Source organism: Rattus norvegicus, chromosome 20, assembly GCF_036323735.1.
Source record: "Rattus norvegicus strain BN/NHsdMcwi chromosome 20, GRCr8, whole genome shotgun sequence".
Lineage (NCBI taxonomy): Eukaryota > Metazoa > Chordata > Mammalia > Rodentia > Muridae > Rattus > Rattus norvegicus.
Window position 1 is genome coordinate 15912936 of NC_086038.1, and position 24450 is coordinate 15937385.

The 24450-nt window shown below is 42.8% G+C and overlaps 1 protein-coding gene across 1 annotated transcript in view; it reads right to left on the minus strand.

Annotated features, from left to right (window-relative positions):
* Zwint (ZW10 interacting kinetochore protein) overlaps positions 1–24450 on the minus strand; it is a 451143-nt gene that overhangs the window by 410377 nt on the left and 16316 nt on the right. The gene's annotated exons all lie outside the window — the stretch shown is intronic.

Here is a 24450-nt window from a genome sequence, read left to right on the forward strand (position 1 = left end):
CACATACACACACACCACACATCACACACCACACACACATATACCCCACACACACATACACACCACACATATACACATACACACACACCACACACATACACAAGCATACACATACACACACACCACACACACACAAGCATACCACACACACCACACACCCATGAACACAAACACACACCACATACACACATACACACATACACACCACGCACACGAACACAAACACACACCACATACACACACTCACACACAGACACACATACAGACATATACACCACACACACACACAAACATACATCACATACACATACCACATAAACACACTCACACACAGACACACATGCAGACACACACACACACACACGCACACCACAAACACACAAGCATACACCACATACAAACACCACATACACACACTCACACACAGACACACATGCAGACACACACACACACACACACCACACTCACACACACACCACACACCCCTCACGTACTAAAGGGTCAAGTGATCCTCTTGGTTTCCCAACTGCTGCCCTCGCTGACTTCTCTAGAGTTCACTTGCCTCTTCATCTTCCAAAGCTCTCTCGTTGCCCATTCTGCATCATAGCTCATCTCTGTACCCTGCTTCTGGGTTCCAATCAGAGGCACAAGTGCACTGGACTTTGGAGCTTTGGTTCAGAATACAAGTCTTGAAGTTTCAGGTCCACACTACAGAAGGGTATTATTTTGGGGGAGGAATTGATGCACAAACCGAGGGGAAACTCACACCACACTGTGTCAGCCTGCTCAACCGTGCGCATTAGCATTAGGCCAGTTAGTCAAGTGCATTTGCAAAGAAATGAGATTCATCTCAGAGGAAGACAGCAATTTCTCAACTCTGTGCCTTTGTGAGACAAAAAAATGTAAATAGTTCCAGGGACCTCACACACACCACACAGAGAGACACACAGACACACATACCACACACACACACACACACACAACACACACACATACACACATAACACACACAACACATAAACACACATACACACATACATACACCACACACATAAACACATACATACACACACACACACCACAGACACACAGAGAGACACACAGACACACATACCACATACACACACATACATACACACACACAACACACATAAACACACATACACACACACAGACACACGTACATACACCACACACATAAACACACACACATACATACACCATATACATAAACACACACACATACATACACACACACACCACAGACACACACACCACACATAAACACACAGACACACACACATACACACATATACACACACACACATACACCACACACATAAACACACACACACATACACACACACATACACCACACACCACACACATAAACACACACACCACACATAAACACACAGACACACACACACATACACATTTACACACATACACCACACACATACACACACACACCTCATTCTGTGTGCCCTGCGTGTTCTCACTCTGCACAGGCAACAGAACCAGATCCTCATGCTCCAACAGCCTCTCAGTCATTTCTTTCACACACTGTCCTCTTTAGCCGGGTAAAATCAAAGTTCCAGAAACTTGTAATTTAGCAATCAGATTTGCATGTTAAATCCCAATCCGCAATTCATCCACACAATAAATTTGCTGCCAATTGATAAAGATATAAACCGCCCACCTAGACAAGATAAAATTGATCTGGTTCACCTAAATCTGAACCATCCTCCTCGGTAGTCTCTATCTTGATCCTTCCCTTCCCCCTCTCCCACCTTGCAAAAACTTTTCCCGGCACCACTCTCTAAGAGAAAAGTTGTTTGTTTGTTTGTTTGTTTTAATTAGACAGAAAGGGTGAAGTGTAAGTTGATGTCATTGTGCAGGTGAAGACAGGTACAGGATAGAACGAAGCCTGTCATTTGGAGATGAGAAAGAAAGATGGGCAGGAGAAAAGTTTTAATGAGGAGAGGAGACCAGAGCAAGGAGAAGGAGCTGGGAGAACATGGCGGCAGAAGTTAAGGTTCTTCTCTGCACATAAATACAGGTTGTTAGGACTAGTTTTAAGGGATGGGTATGTACAGGATTTTGTGTTGTCTACATGGACAAATTATATCTTATCAATTAGATCAGAGGATATTGTGTGGTGTGTTCTTTCCCGTGGAGACTTAATTGAGTTGAAGAGAGTATACAGTGGCGGGAAGCACCAGGCCAGCCACAGAATTGGTATGTATATATCTGGCATGGCAGTGATCTGCCTTGGGAGCTAGATGGGCAGAGAGATTGCTGCCAGGCTCAGAGAGTAGCCATCGGCAGTGTGATATGGGATGGAGCTTAGCAGGTGAGACGCTGAGTCAGGGTTTGTATTACTGCGCAAACATCATGATCAAGAAGCAAGTTGGGGAGGAAAGGGTGTATTCAGCTTACACTTCCACATGCCTGTTCATCACCAAAGGAAGTCAGGATTGGAACTCAAACAGGTCAGGAAGCAGGAGCTGATGCAGAGGCCATGGAAGGATGTTACTTACTGGCTTGCTTCCCCTGGCTTGCTCAGCTTGCTCTCTTATAGAACCCAGGACCACCAGCCCAGGGACGGCACCACCCACAAGGGGCCCTCCCCACCTTGATCACTAGTTGAGAAAATGCCTTACAGCTGGGTCTCATGGAGGCAATTTCCACAACTGAGGCTCCTTTTCTGTGATAACTCCAGCTTTTGTCAAATTGACACACAAAACTAGCCAGTACAGACGCTTTGCTGACTGAGATGAAAATATCCCCCGGATGCCATGTGGCCCTATGTATGGAGCCAACACTAGCACGGGATAAAAGAAACCATCTTATGTTTTTTACTGCAACGCGCACACTCACGCACACTCTCGCACACACGCACGCGCGCGCGCACACACATACACACACACACACACACACACACACACACACATTGGTAGGGAGGAGAAAATAATGAGTGTCAGGCTTTGTTTGTTTGCTTTTTCAGAAAAGGTATGTAGCCTCTGCTGCCTTTGAACTTACTAAGTAAACCAGGATGGCTTCAGAGTCACAGAGATCCACCTCCCACTGCTTCCAAAGTGCTATGATTAGTGAGTGCCACCAAGCCCTGCGATTGTCAGGTTTTTATAAATATTGACTCTAAAATATAAGGACGATGTGGAAAGCAGCTAAGGTGGAAAAATTTGGAGTCCAACATACACAGAGAGAGAGAGAGAGAGACAGAGACAGAGACAGAGAGACAGAGACAGAGAGAGACAGAGAGAGACAGAGAGAGACAGAGAGAGACAGAGACAGAGAGACAGAGAGACAGAGACTGAAACAGACAGAGACAGAGAGAAGACAGCTCACTGGAATGGAACTGTGGTTGCTTAGAGACCATATCCACCTCCTGTCTTAGTGACAGGCCTGATTTTCACTTTTTATTAGTAGCGGGATTAACAAGGATCAGGACTGATCACTGGACTCTCAAGAGCCATTCTGACCCTCTGACAGTAAGTGCCATGACAGCCTTGATTCAGCGAATGTGTGAATTCATGTTTTCTGCTACATAACCCGGGGCAACTATATCGGTCACTCCAGGATGAGTTGTTTCAGGTTGCTCTTCCTCCAACCCTGGTCACTGATGTGCAAACTTCAGCTTGTTTCCAGCTCACAGGCTGAATGCTGCTCTCATTGAATACCCCGTGTGGAGTTGATTCTACGGTGGCCCCAGGGGTGTGCGTATGTGAATGTGTTACCTTCGACAGTCCAGAGGACTCTGTAGACAGATGTAGTTGGTGACACTGACATTAAACCACTACTCAGCATTATGTGGGTGGGTCCACCCTCCTAAGAAGAATCCTTATAAGAGGGGGGTAGTGAGAGTCGGTACGTGAGAATCAAGAGATGGGAGCACTGTGAGATGCTCTGTCAGTCAATGCATGTGCTAGGTCTCTAGAAACCAAGACAATCAAGGGTACAGCTGCCTCGGAAGAAATGTACCTTGGCTAAAGTTAGAATTATAACCTCTAAGGTGGTAACAGTTGATGCGTATTGCTTTAAGCTACTGTTAATACCTATTTGATTAATATGTTAAACTACCCTACCAGGGACAAATGCATTACAGTAATTCATGCTATGTCTGCCTGTATCCTGTCATTACTTTATTGTATGTCAGAGGTTCCACTCACCATGAGCTGCTATATAAGGTGTTTTACCATAGATAAAACACTTAGCGTAACAAGGTATTCTCAAGGGTGTGCTTTTAGCAACAGAGCAGTGCATTATTAATGCTTATTTGGTCAGATGAGGCATTGCTGGAGAGGTACTGAGGAATGAGTATAGAGGCAGAAAATTAATTAATTAATTAATTATTTGGAAAGCATAGGCAGTACAGTACTAGTATAGTTACTGATCTACAGTAACTATAACAGGAAGTCTGATGGAAGAGAACCCCTCATTTTCTCTACTGAATATCTCCTTACTACTCCAATGATCTCCCTACCTAAATTGATTCTGAGAAAAACTATGTACAAAAGAGACGTCACAAGAATAAAAGAAACCCATAAAGGAATGCTGTCCTGGTCTGTTGTTTTGTTTTGGTTTTTTTTTTTGTTTTGGTTTTTGTTTTCTGATGGACTCCTTCAAGTTTTGAGTGTACTGATTACGCAAATCTCAGCACCTCTCAACAGACAGAAGGAGAAAATTACAGAAACCACAGTACTGGTTAGCACCAGTACTCCTACTAATGGTGCACGTGAAAAGTCCATCCAGAAAAGAGGAATTACCTAAGTTTACTGAAACCCAAATGTAGTTTCCAGTTTCCATGGTATAAGAGATCTGTGTGGGACAGGGGCATTCTGGGCAAGAAGAATCCGTTTACTTTAATAGAAAAGAATATTTCTTCTGTGTCTGTCTATTCGATTAGATTATATCATGAGATAACATGCTTAACATTCATGTTCGATTTTACTTTGTGTTCAAAACAAATGGATTGTTGTTGTTGAGACAAGGTATCCCCAGGTAACCCACACTGGTCCTGAACTAATGGAAATCATCCTGCCTCAGCCTCTGGAGTGCTGAGATTATCCGCATGTACCATCATACTTAGCCTCAGAGGTTTTTATTTTACACATTTGTGAAAATTCATGGTAGATAAAAGTGAGACGCAAAAATAAATACCAAGACAAAGATACATATGTGGAAATACAGGAAGACACTGAGACAAAGACATAGCAATAGAAATAGAGACATAAAGACAGATACAGAGGCAAAAGGCAACCAAAGCTAACTAAAGCAGAGACACAGAAAGAGACGCTGCAAAAATGTAAAAGCCCTTTCTAGCAATCACCAACATCCAGGAAGATGTATAGACATAAACTGTGCATTACATACAGAATTTTAAAAAATGAATAAAGCTATTAAACACTGATTTTTTTAATTATTATTTAAACATAGCTGTTTCTCTCCAAGGTTGAAATTAGTGCACAATGTCTTAGTACTCATGTCTGTTTCCATTAGCAAGAGAGAAAACGGAAGAGGGCTGCTGAGATGGCTCGCCAGGTAAGAGCACTGACTGCTCTTCCAGAGGACCAGGGTTTGCTTCTGAGAATCAATATGGTGGCTTACAACCACCTAAACCTATAGTTCCACAGGAACCTCTCATCTGGGTTTCAAAGCCACAGGTATCCACACAGTACAGAGACATACCAAACACACATGTAGTGTGTGTGTGTGTGTGTGTGTGTGTGTGTGTGTGTGTGTGTGTGTGTGTAAAATAAAGCAATAATAATAAGATAGATAGGGGCGCAGAAAAAAGAAGAGGGAGGGAGGGAAAGAGAGAGAGAGGTGTAGTGAGAAGATTTTGAATGTCAAAAGCATTAAAACATAGGTATCATTAAGAATGACTTGATGGGATGGAGAGATGGCTCAGCGGTTAAGAGCACTGATTGCTCTTCCAGAGGTCCTGAGTTCAAATCCCAGCAACCACATGGCTCACAACCATCTATAATGGGATCTGATGCCCTCTTCTGGTGTGTCTGAAGACAGCTATACTGTACTAGTATAAATAAAATAAATCTTAAAAAATAAATCTGAGGTACCCTTCTTGTGGATACATACACAGCTTCATATGGTCTATGAGTTGCATCATGGGTATTCTGAACTTTTTAGCTAATATCCACTTATCAGTAATTACATATCATGTACAAGTTACATACGAGACCTTTTGGGTCTGGGTTTCCTCAGGATGATACTTTCTAGCTCCATCCATTTGCCTGCAAAATTCGTGATGTCCCCGTTTGTACTAGCCGAGTAGTAGTATTCCATTGTGTAAATGAACATTTTCAATATCCATTTTTCAGTTGTTTCCAGCTTCTGGTTATCACACATAAGGCTTCTATGAACATAGTGGGGCATGTGTCCTTGTTATATGTTGGAACATCTTTTGGGTATATGCCCAGGAGTGGTATAGCTGGGTCCTCAGGTAAAACTATTTCCAGTTTTCTGAGGAACTGCCAGATTGATTTCCAGAGTGGTTGTACCAGTTTGCAATCCCACTATCAACAGAGTGTTCCTCTTTCTCCGCATCCTCGACAGCATCTGCTGTCATAAAAGGTTTTTTTGGTTTTTGTTTGTTTGTTTGTTTGTTTCAGATTTGGTGTTACTTTATTTTCCAGTTCGAAGCTACTATCCTGGGTCTTCAGAGTTATGCAAATGACAATTACAAAAAAATAAAAGCTGGAGACACCCAGAGTGAAATGCAAGGTGTTGGGGAGTAGGTAAAATGGGGTAGCTGGGAAAGGGCCCCCTGAGGTTTATTCAAGGGCTCCCAGGGAGGGACACATCTAACTTTCTCCCACCCAGCATCCCCTGAGGTGTCTGGGAAGACTGAGAGCACCAATCACAGAGCGAGGGCTGGGGTGGACAGGCAGAAGGGAGGGAAGCCTCTAGGGAGGCAGTGACAGGCGCCAAGCATCTCCCCTCAAGACCACTCGTGACTGCAACCAATAGGGCAGGCTTGCCTAGGACCCTTTCCACAGTTATATTTCCTTAAAAAAAAATACTGATTTGGTCATTTTTCTGCGTAGGACCCTTTCCACAGTTATATTTCCTTAAAAAAAATACTGATTTGGTCATTTTTCTGCGTCCAGTCTGGCCGCGGGGGTATGGGGGGGGGGTGAAGAGCCCCGCCCCCTTCCAGAATATTCAGGAGCAACCTGACAGTGTCACCGAGCTAGCTTTGAGTCAAAGAGTCAGGCTTGAACTGCAGATGAGACAGAGGCTGCCTTCCAGCCATAATCCAGCAAAACACTTGTAGGCACTGCCTGCCTTGCCCTTTTGGCGGCTTCAGTCCTGACAAAAGGCTCACCTCCAGATGCTGGGCCAAGAGTAGGTGCACCAGAGAGGGGTGAGGAGTTGGGGGCGGAGCTGGGGGTCTTCCAGTTACAAGCTCAGGGCAGCTTCTCCTAGGCCACTTCCTGGGGGAAATATGGCTCAGTTGTTGACTGAGGTCAGAGGAAAGGTGCCAGGGTGTCCCATTAGAAGAAGGGTACAGAGGGAACCAGGGTCCCTCCCAGTGACAATCTGTAGCCACAGACCGATGGGGAGCAGAGAATTAGGGAAAAGGGGTCCACAGAGGGCAACATGCAAGGGCAAACTTTTCTCTCCGGTTTCCAGTTTGAAAGGCAAGCGGGTATGGCCACTCACCTGAGTGAGTTTTTGATCTCAGCCATTCTGATTGGTGTAGGGTGAAATCTCTGGATCGTTTCGATTTGCATTTCTCTGATGATTAAGGCTGTTGAACATTTCTTTAGGTGCCTCTCAGCCATTGGAGATTCCGCAGTTGAGAATTCTGTTTAACTATGTACCCCCCCCCCTTTTTTTTTCCGGAGCTGGGGACCGAACCCAGGGCCTCTAGGCAAGCGCTCTACCACTGAGCTAAATCCCCAACCCTTGTACCCCGTTTTTTAATAGGGTTATTTGGTTTTCTGGAGTCTAACTTCTTTAGTTCTTGGTATATTTTTGGATAAAGATCTTTAAAAAAAAAAAAAAAGAAAGGGTGATTTGACTTCTTCCTCGGGTCCCTCAAAAGGAGCACCCTCTCTGCCTTGGAGCACTTTTATTTGATGTCACAACTGGAAGCTCACGAAAGAAAGTGTCTAGCTCCTTTATTTGTCGTCAAATCCTCTCAAATTCCTCCTGTGAACACTGTGAATGTAACTATATTATGTCCAAGTTTTATGTGCCATCATAAACATCATTTTGATATTTTCACGGTGTTCTTTACTAAAATAAAATTAGAGGAGGAGCAGGGGGAGGAGGAGGGGGGAGAGAGAGAGAGAGAGAGAGAGAGAGAGAGAGAGAGAGAGAGAGAGAGAGAGAGAGAGAGGAAGAAAAAAGGAAAGAAGGAAGGAGGAGAACAAGCAAGCAGTTCCTTACATAGGTACTTACTACAGATATCACGCAGGTGATTACACTGAAAATCACTTTACATTCATTTTTGTTATTTTTTATGGGATTAAAATTTTCTTTCTTTTACTAGATTTTTTTTAAATTTACATTTCAAATGTTATTCCCTTTCCCGGTTTCCCGTCCATAAGTCCCCTATTCCATCCCTCTCCCCTTCTTTTATAAGTGTGTTCCCCTCCCCAACCACCCGACATTCCCTACACTGGGGGTCCAACCTTGGCAGGACCAAGGGCTTCTTCTCCCATTGGTGCCCAACAAGGCCATCCTCTGCTACATATGCAGTTGGAGCCCTGGGTCTGTCATGTGTACTCTTTGGGTAGTGGTTTAGTCCCTGGGAGCTCTGGTTGGTTGGTATTATTGACCTTATGGGGTTGCAAACCCCTTCAGCTCTTTTAATCCTTTCTCTAATTCCTCCAACGGGGGTCCTGTTCTCAGTTCAATGGTTTGCTGCCAGCATTCACCTCTGTATTTGACATGCTCCGGCTGTGTCTCTCAGGAGACATCTATATCTGGTTCCTGTCACCATGCACTTCTTAGCTTCATCCATCTTATCTAGTTTTGGTAGCACTGTGTGTGTGTGTGTGTGTGTGTGTGTGTGTGTGTGTGTGTGTGTATAATATATGTATATATATGTATATGTATATATGTATATATATATGTGTGTGTGTATGTATATATATATATGCCACATGTGGGCCAGGCTCTGAATGGCTGTTCCTTCAGTCTCTGCTCCAAACTGTGAGTCCATATCTCATCCATTCTTTTGATGAAAATATGTAGCAACTGGCAGTAACCATACGGCATGATGTATAGTATCTTGAAATAGAGTAGACCTTTCCCAATTTTAGAGATCCTTGTATCTTACCATCTTGCTTGTGACAAATATGGTGTTCATGACGTAACTAGTTTATAGGTGAATCAGGAACACATCTTTGTCATTCTGACATACAACTTATGTGCCTGGGGTCATGACATGGGTGCGATTTGTCCTTTCCATTTCAACAATTCTTATGGCTATGCAATGTACTAAATGGTTACTGTAATTAACTCACATTTCCTTAATAAATTTACCATCCATACATTCTAAGTTAATTGTTTGCTCTAACTGTTTACCTCTTATTGTTGATCAGTTTCAATCATCATTTATTTCAGATTAAAAAAATCTTATTCAGACATGATTTGTTTTTAACATTTCTTCTACTTTCTTGGATGGTGGATTTTTACTTACACAATGTTTTTTTTTTATTCAAAACATAGTTCATCACACAACCACAGATGCTTTAAAAAAATGTGGGAGAAAAGAAACCTTTAGATGTGCTGAGGGAAATGGAAATTCATCCAGCCGCAATGGAAACTGGTAGGAACATTTCTTAAAACCCTAAAAGTATCACTACCATATGAGCCAGCTGTACCACCTCTGGGCATATACTCAAAGACTCTGAGTCACAATATCACAGAGATAACTGTTCAATCGTGCTTATTGTAGCACTGTACACAATAATCAACCTGGGTGTCACTATGCAATTACATAGACAAAATACTGCATACAAATATAGGGAAATTTTATTCAGACATAAAGAAGGGTGAAATCGTGTCATGTTTCTAGAAAACGATGTAATGCAATTAGAAATCATCTTATTAAGAGCTCTTTATAGTTACACAGCATTTGTGTGTGTGTGTGTGGGTGGGTGTACACGTAAGTGTTGAGTTATTTTATAATATATAGGCAATGGCTAACAATATGAACAGCCCCTTCGTTGTTACTTTATCAACTAGTGCTAAGATTCCAACCAGTCTCATTGAGGAATTATTTCAATATTCATGGCACATCAATCATTTCCTAGCACACAACAAACATGTTACAGATGCTCTCTATATAAACTCAGGAGTCCACAGTAACAGCCTGTACAGTTCAATACAACAGTTGACAGAATATTTTGATAGTCCAGGCTGAGTGTCAGCTCAAACACAATACTGAAATATTTTGACCCTTTGCTTTCTTTATTTTTTTAAAGATTTAACTATTATATATAAGTACACACCATCACTGTCTTCAGACACACCAGAAGAAGGCATCAGATCTCACTACAGAGGGTTGTGAGCCACTATGTGGTTGCTGGGATTTGAACTCAGGACCTCTGGAAGAGCAGTCAGTGTCCTTAACTGCTGAGCCATCTCTCCAGCCCATTTTGCCTTCTTCATTAAGACGTAATGGAAAGAAAATTATATCTCTACCATGCAAGAGTGAGGCCCTAGAAAAGCTTTCAAAGTAGCTAATCCTATAGTTGTTTTGAAGTATATAATTGGCTTACACACGCTACATAGAAAGAATAACATTTAAGAAGAAATGAATATTAATTACCATAGTTTGATTACTATATACTGTATGGGTGTGTTTAAATATAACATTCTATATCATGGATAGGCAGAAATACCATGATCCCTGAGGCTCAGCTCAGCCTAATTGGTGACTGAAAACCCAATTAAAGACCCTTTCTCAGAGGGAGTAGATGTTCCTATGGAGGACAACAAGCTTATCCTCTGACTTTCACATGTATGCACATATACATTATAAGGAAGTGGCCAAATATTATTGACAACTAAAAAATGAACTTTGATTTTTAGACATCAGTTCAACTTATCAAAAAAGTCACCAGCATTGGGCAGGAGAAAAACTGAAGGAAAGAAGCAACATCAAAGCCGCATTCCACTTATTTGTCGGTGCAGTCAGTAAACAATGTGATTATTATTATCAAAATTCACATGAGAAAATTAAGGCCAAGGCATCTTAATTACTCACATTGGCTCCCATGTCAAATGACACTAGAACTGGTATAGAGTACAAACATTAAAAAAAGAAAAGTCACTGAACTTTATAATACCTGCCCCAAAGCTATGTGATTATAATTTTCAAGAATGAGAGATTAAATAGTCATTATTAATCAATCCTATCCAACTTCTCAGTCTTAGGATCTCAACTTTTCCCCCATTACAAAATCAGTTACTTCCCAAGACCAAGGGCTGCTCCTTCTATTGATGTCAGACAACACCATTCTCTGCTACATATGTGGCTGGAGTCATGGGTCCCTCCATGTGTACGCTTCGGTTGGTGGTTTAGTCCCTGGGAGCTCTGGAAGGTCCGGTTGGTTGATAATGTCGTTCTTCCTATGGGGTTACAAACTCCTTCAGTTCCTTCAGTCCTTCCCCTAACTCCTCCATTGGGGTCCCCGTGCTCAGTCCGATGGTTAGCTGCAACCATCCTCATCTGTATCAGTAGGGCTCGGCCAGATCCTCTCAGGAGACAACCCTATCAGGCTCAAGTCAGCAAGAACTTTGCATCAGCAATAGTGACTGAGTTTGGTGACTGCACATGGGATAGATCCGGAGGTGGGGCAGTCTCTGGATGGCCTTTCCTTCAGTCTCTGCTCCACTCTTTGTCCCTGTAGTTCCTTTAGACAGGAGCAATTCTGCGTTAAAAATTTTAAGAAGGGTGGGTGGTCCCATCCTTCAACCGGGGACCATGCCTAACCCCTAGATATGGCCTCTATAGGTTCTCTCTCCCCTTTGTTGTCATTTCAGGCAATGTTATCTCTGTAGGTTCCTGGGAGTCTCTTGCTTTCCTGGCATTTGGGACTTTCTGGTGGCTACCCCCAGTTTCCCATTCCCCGTTGCTACAGAACTCTATTCAATTTCCTTCGTCTGTACATCTCCTGTCTCCTCCCACACCTGACCCTGCCCCCTTTTTCTCCTTTCCCCTCCTCTTTTCCTCCCAAGTCCCTCCCACCCTCTACTTTCCATGATTACTTTTCCTCCTTCTAAGTAGGACTAAGGCATCACACTTTGGCCTTCCTTCTTCTTGACCTTCATATGGTCTGTGAGTTTTATCATGGGGATTCCGAACTTTTTTCCTAATATCCACTCATCAGTGAGTACACACCATGTGTGTTCTTTTGTGACTATGTCTTTACTCAGGATGATATTGTCTAGTTCCATTCATTTGCCTAAGAATTTCATGAAGTCATTGTTTTTTGAAAGCTGAGTGGTACTCCATTGTGTAGATGTACCACATTTTCTGTATCCATCCCTCTGTTGAGGGACATCTGGATTCTTCCCAGCTTCTTAGGCTACTATGAACATATTGGAGCACGTGTCCTTGTTATATGTTGGAGCATCTTTTGGGTATATGCCCAGGAGTGGTATAGCTGGGTCCTTAGGCAGTACTATGTCCAATTTCCGGAGGAACAACCAGACTGATTTCCAGAGTGGTTGTACCAGCTTACAATCCCACCAGCAATGGAGGAGTGTTCCTTTTTCTCCATATACTCACTAGCATCTGCTGTCACTGGAGTTTTTTGATCTTAGCCATTCTGATTGGTGTGAGGTGGAATCTCAGGGTCTGTCTTAGTTAGGGTTTCTATTCCTGCACAAACATCATGACCAAGAAGCAAGTGGGAATGAAAGGGTTTATTCAGCTTACATTTCCACAGGGCTGTTCATCACCAAAGGAAATCAGGACTGGAACTCAAGCAGGTCAGGAAGCAGGAGCTGATGCAGAGGCCATGGAAGGATGTTTCTTACTGGCTTGCTTCCCCTGGCTTGCTCAGCTTGTTCTTATAGAACCCAAGACCACCAGCCCAGGGACGGCCCCACCCACAATGGGCTGGGTCCTCCTCCCTTGATCACTAGTTGAGAAAATGCCTTACAGCTGGGTTTCATGGAGGCATTTCCACAACTGAGGCTCCTTTTCTGTGATAACTGCAGCTTGTGTCAAGTTGACACACAAAACTAGCCAGTTGTTTTGATTTGCATTCTCCTGATGACTAAGGATATCGAACATTTCTTTAGGTGCTTCTTGGCCATTTGAGATTCTTCAGTTGAAAATTCTTTGTTTAGCTCTATACTCAATTTTTTAACAGGGTTATTTGGTTCTCTGGAGTCTAACTTCTTGTGTTCTTTATATATATTGGATATTAGCCCTCTATTAGATGTAGATGGGAGTGGGTGGGTGAGCACCCTCATAGAAGCAGGGGAGGTGAGATAGGGGGTTTGCAGAGAGGAAACCGGGAAGGGGGACAACATTTGAAATGTAAATAAATAAAACAACCAATAAAAAAAATCAGTTTCTTAGTAACTGCTATTAACGTCCATTGAAATAAATGTAATGCTTTTATAAAACAGATTTCATTTATTTTATTTTATTTGTGTGAGCCTTTTGCCTGCCTGTAAGTGCACTGCATGCTTGCCTGGAGCCTGCAAAGTCAGAAGTTGGCACTAGATCCCCTATAATGGACGGTTGTGAGCGGCCTTCGCAGATGCCAGGAATCGAGTCTGGAGCCTTTTCAAGGTGGAAACTTTTTAAGTTAAATTTGAATCTTTGATGCAGCGTTGTCCCAAATGAGAGACATGATTATTTGGCTCACTAAGCCTGTTGAACTTTCAGTTGGACAGACTAGTTTGCAGTTGGTTTTAAATGTATTGGTCACTCGAACAGATTAGCACCCGACATCATCTTAGTGTACTAACACTTAACTTGGTTTCCACAGTGATGATTTGCATGCACCATGATTCCTTAACTAGCCAGAGCATTGTGTTTTTGTTGTTTGTTAAAGTAGGGTTGCTTGATGAACAGATCAGGCATCTCAAGCACTTGAGAATCTAAAGATCTATACACGAACTTCTTTTAAACATATTCTGATAGTGAATATGGCAAAATCACAAACAGTTCTTTATATTGATGTTATTTTTTTTATCAGAAATATAGTGAGGAACAGGAAACAGCCCGTGAAATAGATTTGAACATTAAAGGAATGTGTGTAAGAAAAATACACTAAAGATGTTCAGGCCAGAATGGAACGCCTCAAAGAACTACGTTTGGAAAGGAAGTGAAGACATATTGTAGAAAACCCAGGGTGAGCCATATACATGATTTAACCTTTTCACTCCTCACGATTGTTGGCTATTCAGGCATCAGGGAACATGCCAAGACTCCCTTTGTGAACTTTGTAAACCCCTAAGGCATCAAGGCAGGAACGTGCTCCCTGACACACATACCTGAGGAGCTCCAGCTGTCTGGCCCTTCCTCCAAACTTCCCGAACAGCCTTAATGGTTGTTGTGTAACCACTCTAAGGACCTTCCCAGCCCTGAGGCTAGAGAGTCATTAGGACCAGCTTTCCAAGGGAAAAGAAAACCCTGCAAATCCCCAAGTTTTCCCCAACAATCAGGCCACATAATCCCTTTCATCCCAGACTACACTGGAAAGCTTTACCCACCTACAACCCCCCATATAGAAACCCTGCATTCTATCCAATCACCTGCTGCTTACTGATGGAGCAGAGATAGCCATCCTCCTGGATTTCCCAATAAATCTCTTGTGTGAGTTTTGTGGTAAAGCTGTGGGATGTGACTTTGTGGTCACATCCCTTGGCTCCTGACTATCCTCGGCTGAGCAGAGCTGTGGTACTGGCACTGGGAGACTTTCCAGGCAGCCAGAGCAGAACTTCTGTAGAGGAAACCTTTTCCTTCAGAGCCGCAACACTTCCAAGGCCTCCCCTCTCTATTATCTGCCCTAAAATCAGAAAGGTGGCCTCTTTCCGAACACATCTCAGTGGGACCACAGTTTGAGTTTGGTGGTCCCTTCTAACTAAGAGAGTGTGCGATTGAGTATCTGTCAGTAACCCTCATGTGGAGGAAACAGAAAACCCAGTGTTCATTTGAAGCTATGACAGTCTTTGGTTGGTAAGCACTCCTATCTTCCTTTGGAGACAAAAATAGAATCGGTCTACCCATGTGTGCAAGCAATTTGGCAACCCAAAGAACTGTGGTTTCTTTTCCAGTTCGACCATTCCGCATTAAACACCATGTTGGTTGTAACACTCAATACTAAAGGAGTCCCATTGTCCCATTGGGGAAGTATGTTTAGAGAGGGTAAGTAACTTCTTCAAAGACAGACAGTTCTGACAACTGGAGGAAGTTAGTCTGTACAACCCGGATGTGGTCCTCCTGTGTGGTGCTACAAGTATGTCCTACAGACTCCTTTACATTCTGAAGAATGCTATGGGATGGTTACAGGCTTTATTTCCCTTGGAAGTCTGTAAGAAAGTCAAAAGCTTTACAGACTGCTTCACTTTCCAGTAAGGCAACATTTCCTCCTGACGTTACTTATGTGAAAAATGTCTTCTAAGAATACACGTAAAATAGGTAGACTTAAAATTAATTTCCTTTTAATACATGAGACTCCATCATTTGCAAAGGGTGAGCTGGGATTGGACGATGATCATTAGACATTCTTAAGTTTTGAGATGATGACTTTCGAGTTAAGGGATACTTCGTTTAATACAATGAATTCATGTTGGTTTCTGAATTAAACTGCTCTAAAATAGTCTCTAATGCAGATCTCATTTTTCCATTTTCAATTGCAATACAGCCTTTCAATTTGTAATAACTGCCACTCTTGTTCAACGAATTATAGAAACTTTCCGTCAATATTTTCTCAATAAATGAGAAAAATGAAGTCTCATAACCAATGCAACATACACTCCAGTTCCCTGTCTCTTCTTGGATGCATGGCTACACGTATTGTGTGTGTGCACGCATGTGTGTGTATGTATAAATCACGATCAAGAAAATCATCTATATATATTGATCCATATTTAAACTGCCATTCTCTGAGAGACACGAGAATTGCCAATGACAGTAACACAAAATATTGAGAATAACACAGAGGGGCAGACTTCTTGTTCCTCTGTAGAGAAAATATCTTCTTTCATGTATCATATGAATGCATCACCTGTCAATCAAAAAAGCCCATATCCTGTAGCTTAGGCAGGAAACGGAAGGTTGGACATCCAGGAGGCAGATGGGATTTTGGGATAGAACTAGGCAAGGGGATCACCCCGGGAAGATGTGAGGAGACAGATGCATGATATCTGAGCGCAGGTAACCAGCCATGTGGCAGAATGTAGGTTCAAATAAATGGGTTGTCTTTAGTGATGATCTAATCAAAGTCGAGCCCAGCTATATGGCCAAGGCGTTCGTAAATATTTCGAGTTTGAGTTTTATTTCTGGAAGCATGGGGCCGTGGCCAGAACCAGGCCTTAATAAGTTCCACAGGCCTCATTTTTAGAATTTTACATATTATTATTTGCCGAGAGAAGGAAAGAGATATGTAAATATCAACACTTGAAAGTGAAATCCAGGGGGTTGGGGACTTAGCTCAGTGGTAGAGCGCTTGCCTAGCAAGCACAAGGCCCTGGGTTCGGTCCTCAGCTCCAGAAAAAAAAAAAAAGTGAAATTCATGTTTTCAAGAAGAGACATTCAAGAGACATATCTACCATTTACTGGAGAAGGCTAAAGGTCTCAGCAGTTCAAATAGCTTCTCCTGCTGCCAACCCACGTCACTTCAGTGCTCTAGAAAAAAGTTGCTAGGATGACGATCACGTTGATGGGGAGGGGGTTTTGGTGCCCGTGGAAGAGCAGCAGCAGCAAGAGCAGCAACAGCAAGAGCAGCAACGATTAACAGCAAATACATACCATTCACTTTTCTCATTTCTTAGATGGAGCAGAGCCTCTGATGAGAACGCCTTTGGTTTTCCTTCCTCACTGTGTAACAGAGAGCTAAAGATTATTGCCTTATGGATGAGCCTCTGGGCTATCAGGGTTTAAATGATGTGCCTTTCTAATCTAAAGTGGAACACAAAACATGAGACAAACGTGTCAACGACTCGAACAAAGGATCGTGCAGCTCTCAGCATTGTCTTTCTCTTAACACCATACCCATCACTTCCCCTACCCCCCAAACTACCCCCAGTCTGGAATGGACCCACTTTGTCGGTACTCTAGGAAGTCACACGGTTTGGTAATTGAAATGGGTAAAAGAAAATAAAAGGAAAGAGAGAGAGAGAGGGAGAGAGAGAGAGAGCGCACAAGAAGATCACCTTCAGTCAGCATAGGTAGCTTGGAATTAGTTCTGCAGTCTTCTTGTCCGAGCCTTCATCCCACCTCAGGGAACCTTTATGCAAGAGCTCTACCTCACACTTCTACATTTAGCTGCTTTCTAAGGATCCCCATCTAAAATGTTAATGTCTTACATAGAACACACCAGCTCCCTCTATCCTTGGCCCTCACCATTCCCACCCCTGCGATTTCTTCATATAAAGCAATTTCTGGGTTAGACACAATGACATCTACCACCAAAACAAAAATCCAGGGGACAGAGGTGGGGGTGGGGGTGAGGGTAGGAATGGGCGGGTTCCCTGTGACAAGAAAAAAGAAAGAAAGAAAAGAAAAGACTAACTCAGGTGGGCTTTATATTGTTCTAAATGTTTCCCGTGTAAACAACCTGGACATTCCAAAAGGGAGTCAGGCAAGCAGTCACAATTCTCAGAGATAAATGAAAATCCCTGAAGGTTGGAGGCCCTGACTCACACCTTGAAAGAGACAAAAGTCTGGTAGAGTTAATGATTTCCCAGGGCTCAGGCAATGTACTGTGTCAGAAAAGCAGAACTGCTTAGGGAATAGAAATGTAAATTCTATTTTATTAGGCACGAACACAGGCAGAATTGGGAGATAAGGGTAGAAATTAGGTGAATTTGGGTCATGATATATAATGCATTTTTTGGAACAAGTAGGGGAATCTATAATTAATTCTGAGAGAGGAAGTCAGGGAAATTACTTTGCATATTTTGAGGCCTAATTAAATCTCTGGTTTAGGACATAAATCTTTTCCAGCGCCCAAAAACTAGACTTCCCAATATCTAACCTTCCAAATATACCTCCCAGTAAGAGTATTTCAAATTATGTCTATCACACAAATTCAAAAAAAAAAATCATGCGACCCATGAGCCTCATTAATAAATTATAAGCATCTTTGGCAAGTGTATTACCTTTGTCCCAAATCATCTAGATGATTCCTTAGAGAATATAACCAGTAAGTTACTACACTGAGTGTACTCTGGTTTGCTGGCTATCAGAACACTGGCATTCAGCATGGCTCACCTAACTCTGCCCCTTTGCCCTTGAAATTACCCAAGGTTCCCTCGGGTCTTGTAGGTTGGTCTTCCCTCTTCAGAATTTTATAAACATGTCCATATTACTTTTACATTCCACTTAGGACTCTTTCGTGCATCCGTGATTTTACTAGACAGTCCCAAGCGTTCCCTACTATGTCTCCATTTGTCTGCTGCTTAGTGCTGCTTTCTCTCACCCTACAGATATTTTTTTTTTCTTCTCTATCTACCTTTGGGAGCTGATACTATTTTATCAGCACGTTGCCATGTCACTTTACAGAGAACGTAATCATGACTGTTTCCCCCAAATTGCTGTCCGACAGGATACAAGTATGAGAGCACCAGGAACATCTACCCACATCCAGGTCAACTGCATCCACTTGATAACTTCAAATAAAGCCTAACGATAAAGCACTGACAGAGATTATGTACTTGCCTGTAATTGCACGAGGGCTGCCTCATCAACTTCCTTCATTAGCATAAGTGCTGTTAGCACCTAATTAAATTTATAAAAACAAAAATTTCTTGAGCACCTTTACTGCGTAAAACTACATTCTTGGGCAGTTTAGAAAAGGAACTTTAAAAACGTTGATATGCCTACACTGTTATTATAATTAAATATTATTTTTTTCAAATGATCAATATTCTGTTTATAACTCTTTTTCCCCCCTCGGATTCATAGTTTCTCTAAGGAAAGCCAGGTTTGGGTTATTACAGATGTGAAGCAGAAAAGGAATTTCCCTAGCAGACATTTTATTTCTGCGTCTATTATCTGTTACCTCTCCAGCACTGCATTAAGGATTCTGCTAAGGAAATATGATGTGCAGAGAACTAACCAGGCCTGGGAGACACAATAAAAGTAGATGAAGTCATTCTTGCCCTCAAGGCTCCTGTTCTTAATCTGACTTTTACTCTTTGGAACTAGAAGAGAGCTCTTACTTGCGTTAAATTATTACTTACTTCAATATGTGCTTTTTGACCTAATATCTTCATTTTGTATGAAATAAAATGCTCCCTCAGAAGAGAGGGAAGAAAAAATGGGAGTTTAGCTAATTAGCAGCTCAGTGAAACTACTTAGACATTAAAGTGCTTGCCTGGACCCTAGATCTGTTGTCTTTCCCTAGTTATGTCTACTAAGTGTCAGCTTAGACGAAGTCAGAAGCCATGGAAGCCCATAAGCTCAACATGTTCAGATAGATGACATTGTAGGTTTGGGGGACTAAGGCTAAAAACACATATACATTCATTCCATGACCTCATCGACTCCATTCTTGACAAACTCAAAATGAAACAACTCCAGAAACATCAAAATCAGCTTACTTTTTAAGAGTCTTTATTGCTGTTATAAAACGCCATGACCAAAAGCAACTTGAAGTACAAAGGGTTTATTCCATCCTGCAAATTGTAGTCTGTCATCCAGGCAAGTCAGGGCAGGAACTCAAAGCAGGAACCTGGAGGCAGGATCTGAAACAGAGGCTACGGAGGGATGCTGCTCTCTTACTTGCTCCCAGTGGCTTGTTCAACTTTTCTTATAGCACCCAAGACCACTTGCCCATGATGTGGAACCACTTGCCCATGGGTGGTGGCACGTCCCACACTGAGCTGTGCCCTTGCATATCAATCTTCAATAAAGAAACATGCACCACAGGCTCACTGTCGAGCCAATCTATTCGGGAACACTCGAAAGTTGTCTTTTCCAAAATGACTCTAGCTTGTTGACATGAAACTAAGCAGCAGACTTGGTCCCTTGTCCACTTGGCACACAAATATATCACTGCTAAAGTATAACCTTTTCTTTCTTGTTGATCTTAAGAGGTCATACTCGTAAATATTACAAAACAAAACACATTATAAACTTGGAAGTCCCCCGGTCTTTAAAAATTGAAACGATTTAAATTTTCAGTCTCTGTAAACTATCCAAAGCCTCGGACTATCCTAGTCTCTCTAAAAAATTAAAAGTTCCAAGTTTCTTAACTTTGGGATCCTCGTAAAATCAAAACAGGTTGAATCCTAGGGAGGAACCAGGGAATTGTCATAATGAAATCAAAGAAGAAACAAAGCCCCACAGTATGGAGTTGAGTGTCAGATTTCTGAGATTCACTCACGGTCTTTCGAGTTTCTCTGACTGGCTCAGAGTCACTTCTCTAGCTCTACCCTCCACTGCACACACGTACAGTGTTTACCAAGTTCAGGCCAGCTCCACTGCCTGGGAGTTGCAGGCCTTGGCAATAGAGCCATCACCCTGGTGTTTCCATAATGCTCTGGTCTCCACTGCCATCAGGCTGCACTGTCACCAACAGTTTCTCCTGAACTCTCCAGAGCCTGTAACCCTTCCATGGGATGCAAAGCCTCCGCCTCTCTCCATGACTCCTTCAATCCTAGGTCTTTCAACGTACCTGAGGATGCACATTGTCCAATTGACCTGTCCCGGCCTCTCTTCAGGGACTTCAATTCAGCCCTATTGCGCAGTGCCAGAACTCTGTTTCTCTATGAAACCTCCGCGCCTCCGTAAATAGTACCAAGTGACTGACTCTTAGCCTACCACACTTGCCTGCCAGCACAAGGTGGAGTCTTTTGATCACAGCTTCCATGTACTGACCTGAGAAAACACTTCCCAGAAGATTCCGCCTCAGTGATCGCTGTTCTCTTCTCAGTCACAGTAGTCCCTCTAGTCTCAGAGGACCAGTATCTATTGTCCCAGCAAAGCAAAGGTTTTACTTCAGTGGTGTTGGGGTCTTCATAGTCAAAGCTGATTCTTTAGCTCCAACTGACCAGACACCACAGATTCTTACTTTGATGGTTATTTTACTTATTTATATTTCAAATGCTATCTCTCTTCCTGGCTTCCCCTCTGCAAACCCCCTATCCCATCCTCCCTCCCCTCTGCTTCTATGAGGGTGCTCCCCCTCTCCCCCACCCACTCCTCTCTCACTGTCCTAGCATTCACCTACACTGGAGCATTGAGCCACCACAGGACCAAGGGCCTCTCCTCCCATTGATGACAGATAAGGCCATCCTCTGCTACATACGCAGCTGGAGCCATGGGTCCCTCCATGTGTAGTCTTTGGTTGGTGGTTTAGTCCTTGGGAGCTCTGGGGTATCAAGTGGATTTTGTTATTCTTCTTATGGGGTTGCAAACCCCTTCAGCTCCTTCAGTCTTTTCCCTAACTCCTCCATTGGGGTTCCCATGCTCAGTTCAATGGTTGGCTGCCAACATCCACATCTGTATTGGTCAGGCTCTAACAGAGCCTCTTAAGGGACAGCTATACCAGGCTCCTGTCAGCAAGCACTTCTTGGCATCAGCGATGGTGTCTGGGTTTGGGGTCTACAGATGTGATGGATCCCTAGGCGGGACAGTCTCTGGAGGGCCTTTCCTTCACTCTATGCTCCACTCTTTGTTCCAGAATTACCTTTAGACAGGAGCAATTCTGGGTTAATATTTTTTAAGTTCGTGGGTGGCTCCATCCCTCAACTGGGGACAGTGCCTAACCACTAGGTAAGGTCTATACAGAATCTACCTCCCCTTTGTTGGGTATTTCAGCTGTCATCCCCATTGGGTCCTGGGAACTTCTTGCTTCCCTGGGATCTGGGACTTTCTAGTGGCTACTGCTGGTTCCCATCCCCCACTGCTACATTCCTCTGTTCAATTTCCTCACCCTCTGTACTTCTCCACTGAAGCATCCACACATTGGTCTTCCTTCTTTGTGAATTTCTTACGGTCTGTGAGTTGTGTCGTGGTACTCTGAGCCTTTTGCTTAATATCTACTTATCAGTGAGTGCATACCATGTGTGTTGTTTCGTGTCTGGTACCTCACTCAGGATGATATTTTCTAGTTCCATCCATTTGCCTGTGGATTTCATGAAGTCATTGTTTGTGTAGATGTACCACATTTTCTGTATCCATTCCTCTGTTGAGGGACATGAGTTGTTTCCAGGTTCTGGCTATTATAAATAAGGCTGCTATGAACATAGTGGAACATGTATCCTTGATACATGTTGGCTCATCTTTTGAGTATATGCCCAGGAATGAGATATCACAAGAGTCCTTAAGGGACTCTGAAAGTTCCTGAGCTTCCACCATCTACATTATTCTAGATACTTGTATCTTTCCAAGCTACCATAAAACAGCCCACCGAGCTCTGAGTACCCAATGGGTTTTCCAATCTAGTATTTCAAAATCTTTTCTCAAACCTGCTCAAAATATTCTCTTATCAGAACAACACTTCAATCTCTCGTACCATTTTTTTTGGTCTTGGTTAGGGTTTCTACTGCAGTAATAAACACCGTGACTAAAAGCAACTTGGGGAGGAAAGGGTTTATCTCGCCTTACAGCTTGTCATCCTGGTGAATCAAGCTCAAGGCAGGGATTGAGACAGAAGCCATGAAGAGCAGCTTACTGGCTTGTTCTTTCTACCTCCCTCGGCCTGATTTCTTAAAGCACTTGGACTACCTTCCCATAGGGAGGGACCACTATCTGCAGTGCTCTCCCACATCAAGTCTTCAATGAAAAACAAAACCAAAAAACCCCACAAAACCAACCAACCAACCAACCAAACCCCAAAAAACTGTTTGCCCACAAGCCAAACTAGAGAGAGCATTTCCCTTCCAAACTAACTTGTGTCACCTTGACCTAAAGATAAGTCAACACACCTCTGTGGCTGAAAGGCTACTGGCAATGCAGCAGTTATGTGGAATGTACGTCTCTTGTCTATGGGTCCCTGGTCACCTAGCAGCCATAATGATTTGCTTATGATAATCATGGAGTCTGTGTGGCAGTTACTTTAAGCCTAATCAAAGAGACTTCTTGAAGAAAGTGCTCCATCGTCCCCATCAGAGACAGTGGTGACCGAAGCTAACGTAGCTGTTAGGAGGGGTTCTGTGGCCGAGTTCAGGCAGTGCCATCCCCTGCTCTGGCCTCATTTGTGTCTCCAAGCTGCAGAGGTTTTGCATCTGACCATGGAAGCACAGGGGCACCAGATTTCCTAGAGTTGTTCTGCGCAGCTCCCATACCCACTGAGGAAGGACCTGAGTCCACTCAGCTTTGGCTGCAGCATTGTTTCAAAGGTTTATGACTTTGTGTTTATACAAATATTTTCTGTGTATGTCTAAACACATGTGGATCCCTGGTTTTCATTTTCAAGCTTTCTGCTGCAAATATGATTATTTTGTATTTAGTCCTATAGAAAAGTTACCGAAGTTTAAATCAAATAGACTACTGCATATGACTGCTCACCTAAAAGTAGGCACCCAGGGACTAAGGATATAGCTTAGTGTTAGGGGCCTTACCTACCATGTAAAGACCCTGGGCTCAAGCCCCAGCACCAGTATACTAATTACTGATTGGGAGCACATATTCAATCTCTCGAATTAGGAGTAATGACCTCATTGGCAGTTGTGGCTTTTACATAACTGATGATAAAATATTTAAATCGAATGTAACACCTTTCAATGTCTTTGAAGAGAATCCATTACTAGAGATCCTTGATTTTTCAATGACTAGATCTTACCACTTGTAAATTGCACTTTTTGCTAACTATTTGGGTAATAGCATGATAATATAATACTATATGCTCTAAGACCTAATTCCATAAATAACGATTAGAGAGCAGTCTATCACGGTCTGTGTCTGCGAGCTCATCCAACCTTGTTCCCGCCGCTGCCTCTTCCTTGACACATTAGTCTTGTTTACCACTTGTGTTTTAGCAAAATGCTAAATCATCACACAATATTGATTTACAATCAATCAGCTCTACAAACCTTTAAACTAAAGGAAGTACTCTGGCTATTTCTAGAGTCTTCTGAAACTTTTTACTTCCCAGAGGTTTGTAGTTACAAGGCCATGCCTCATTGCTGAACTTCCACATCAGTAAACACACCGCACACTGACCCCTTTCAGCAGAGGTCATTCATTGAAAAGGTAAGACGGAGAGTACAGTATTCTAAATACACTTTAAAGAATACAAAATGCTACAA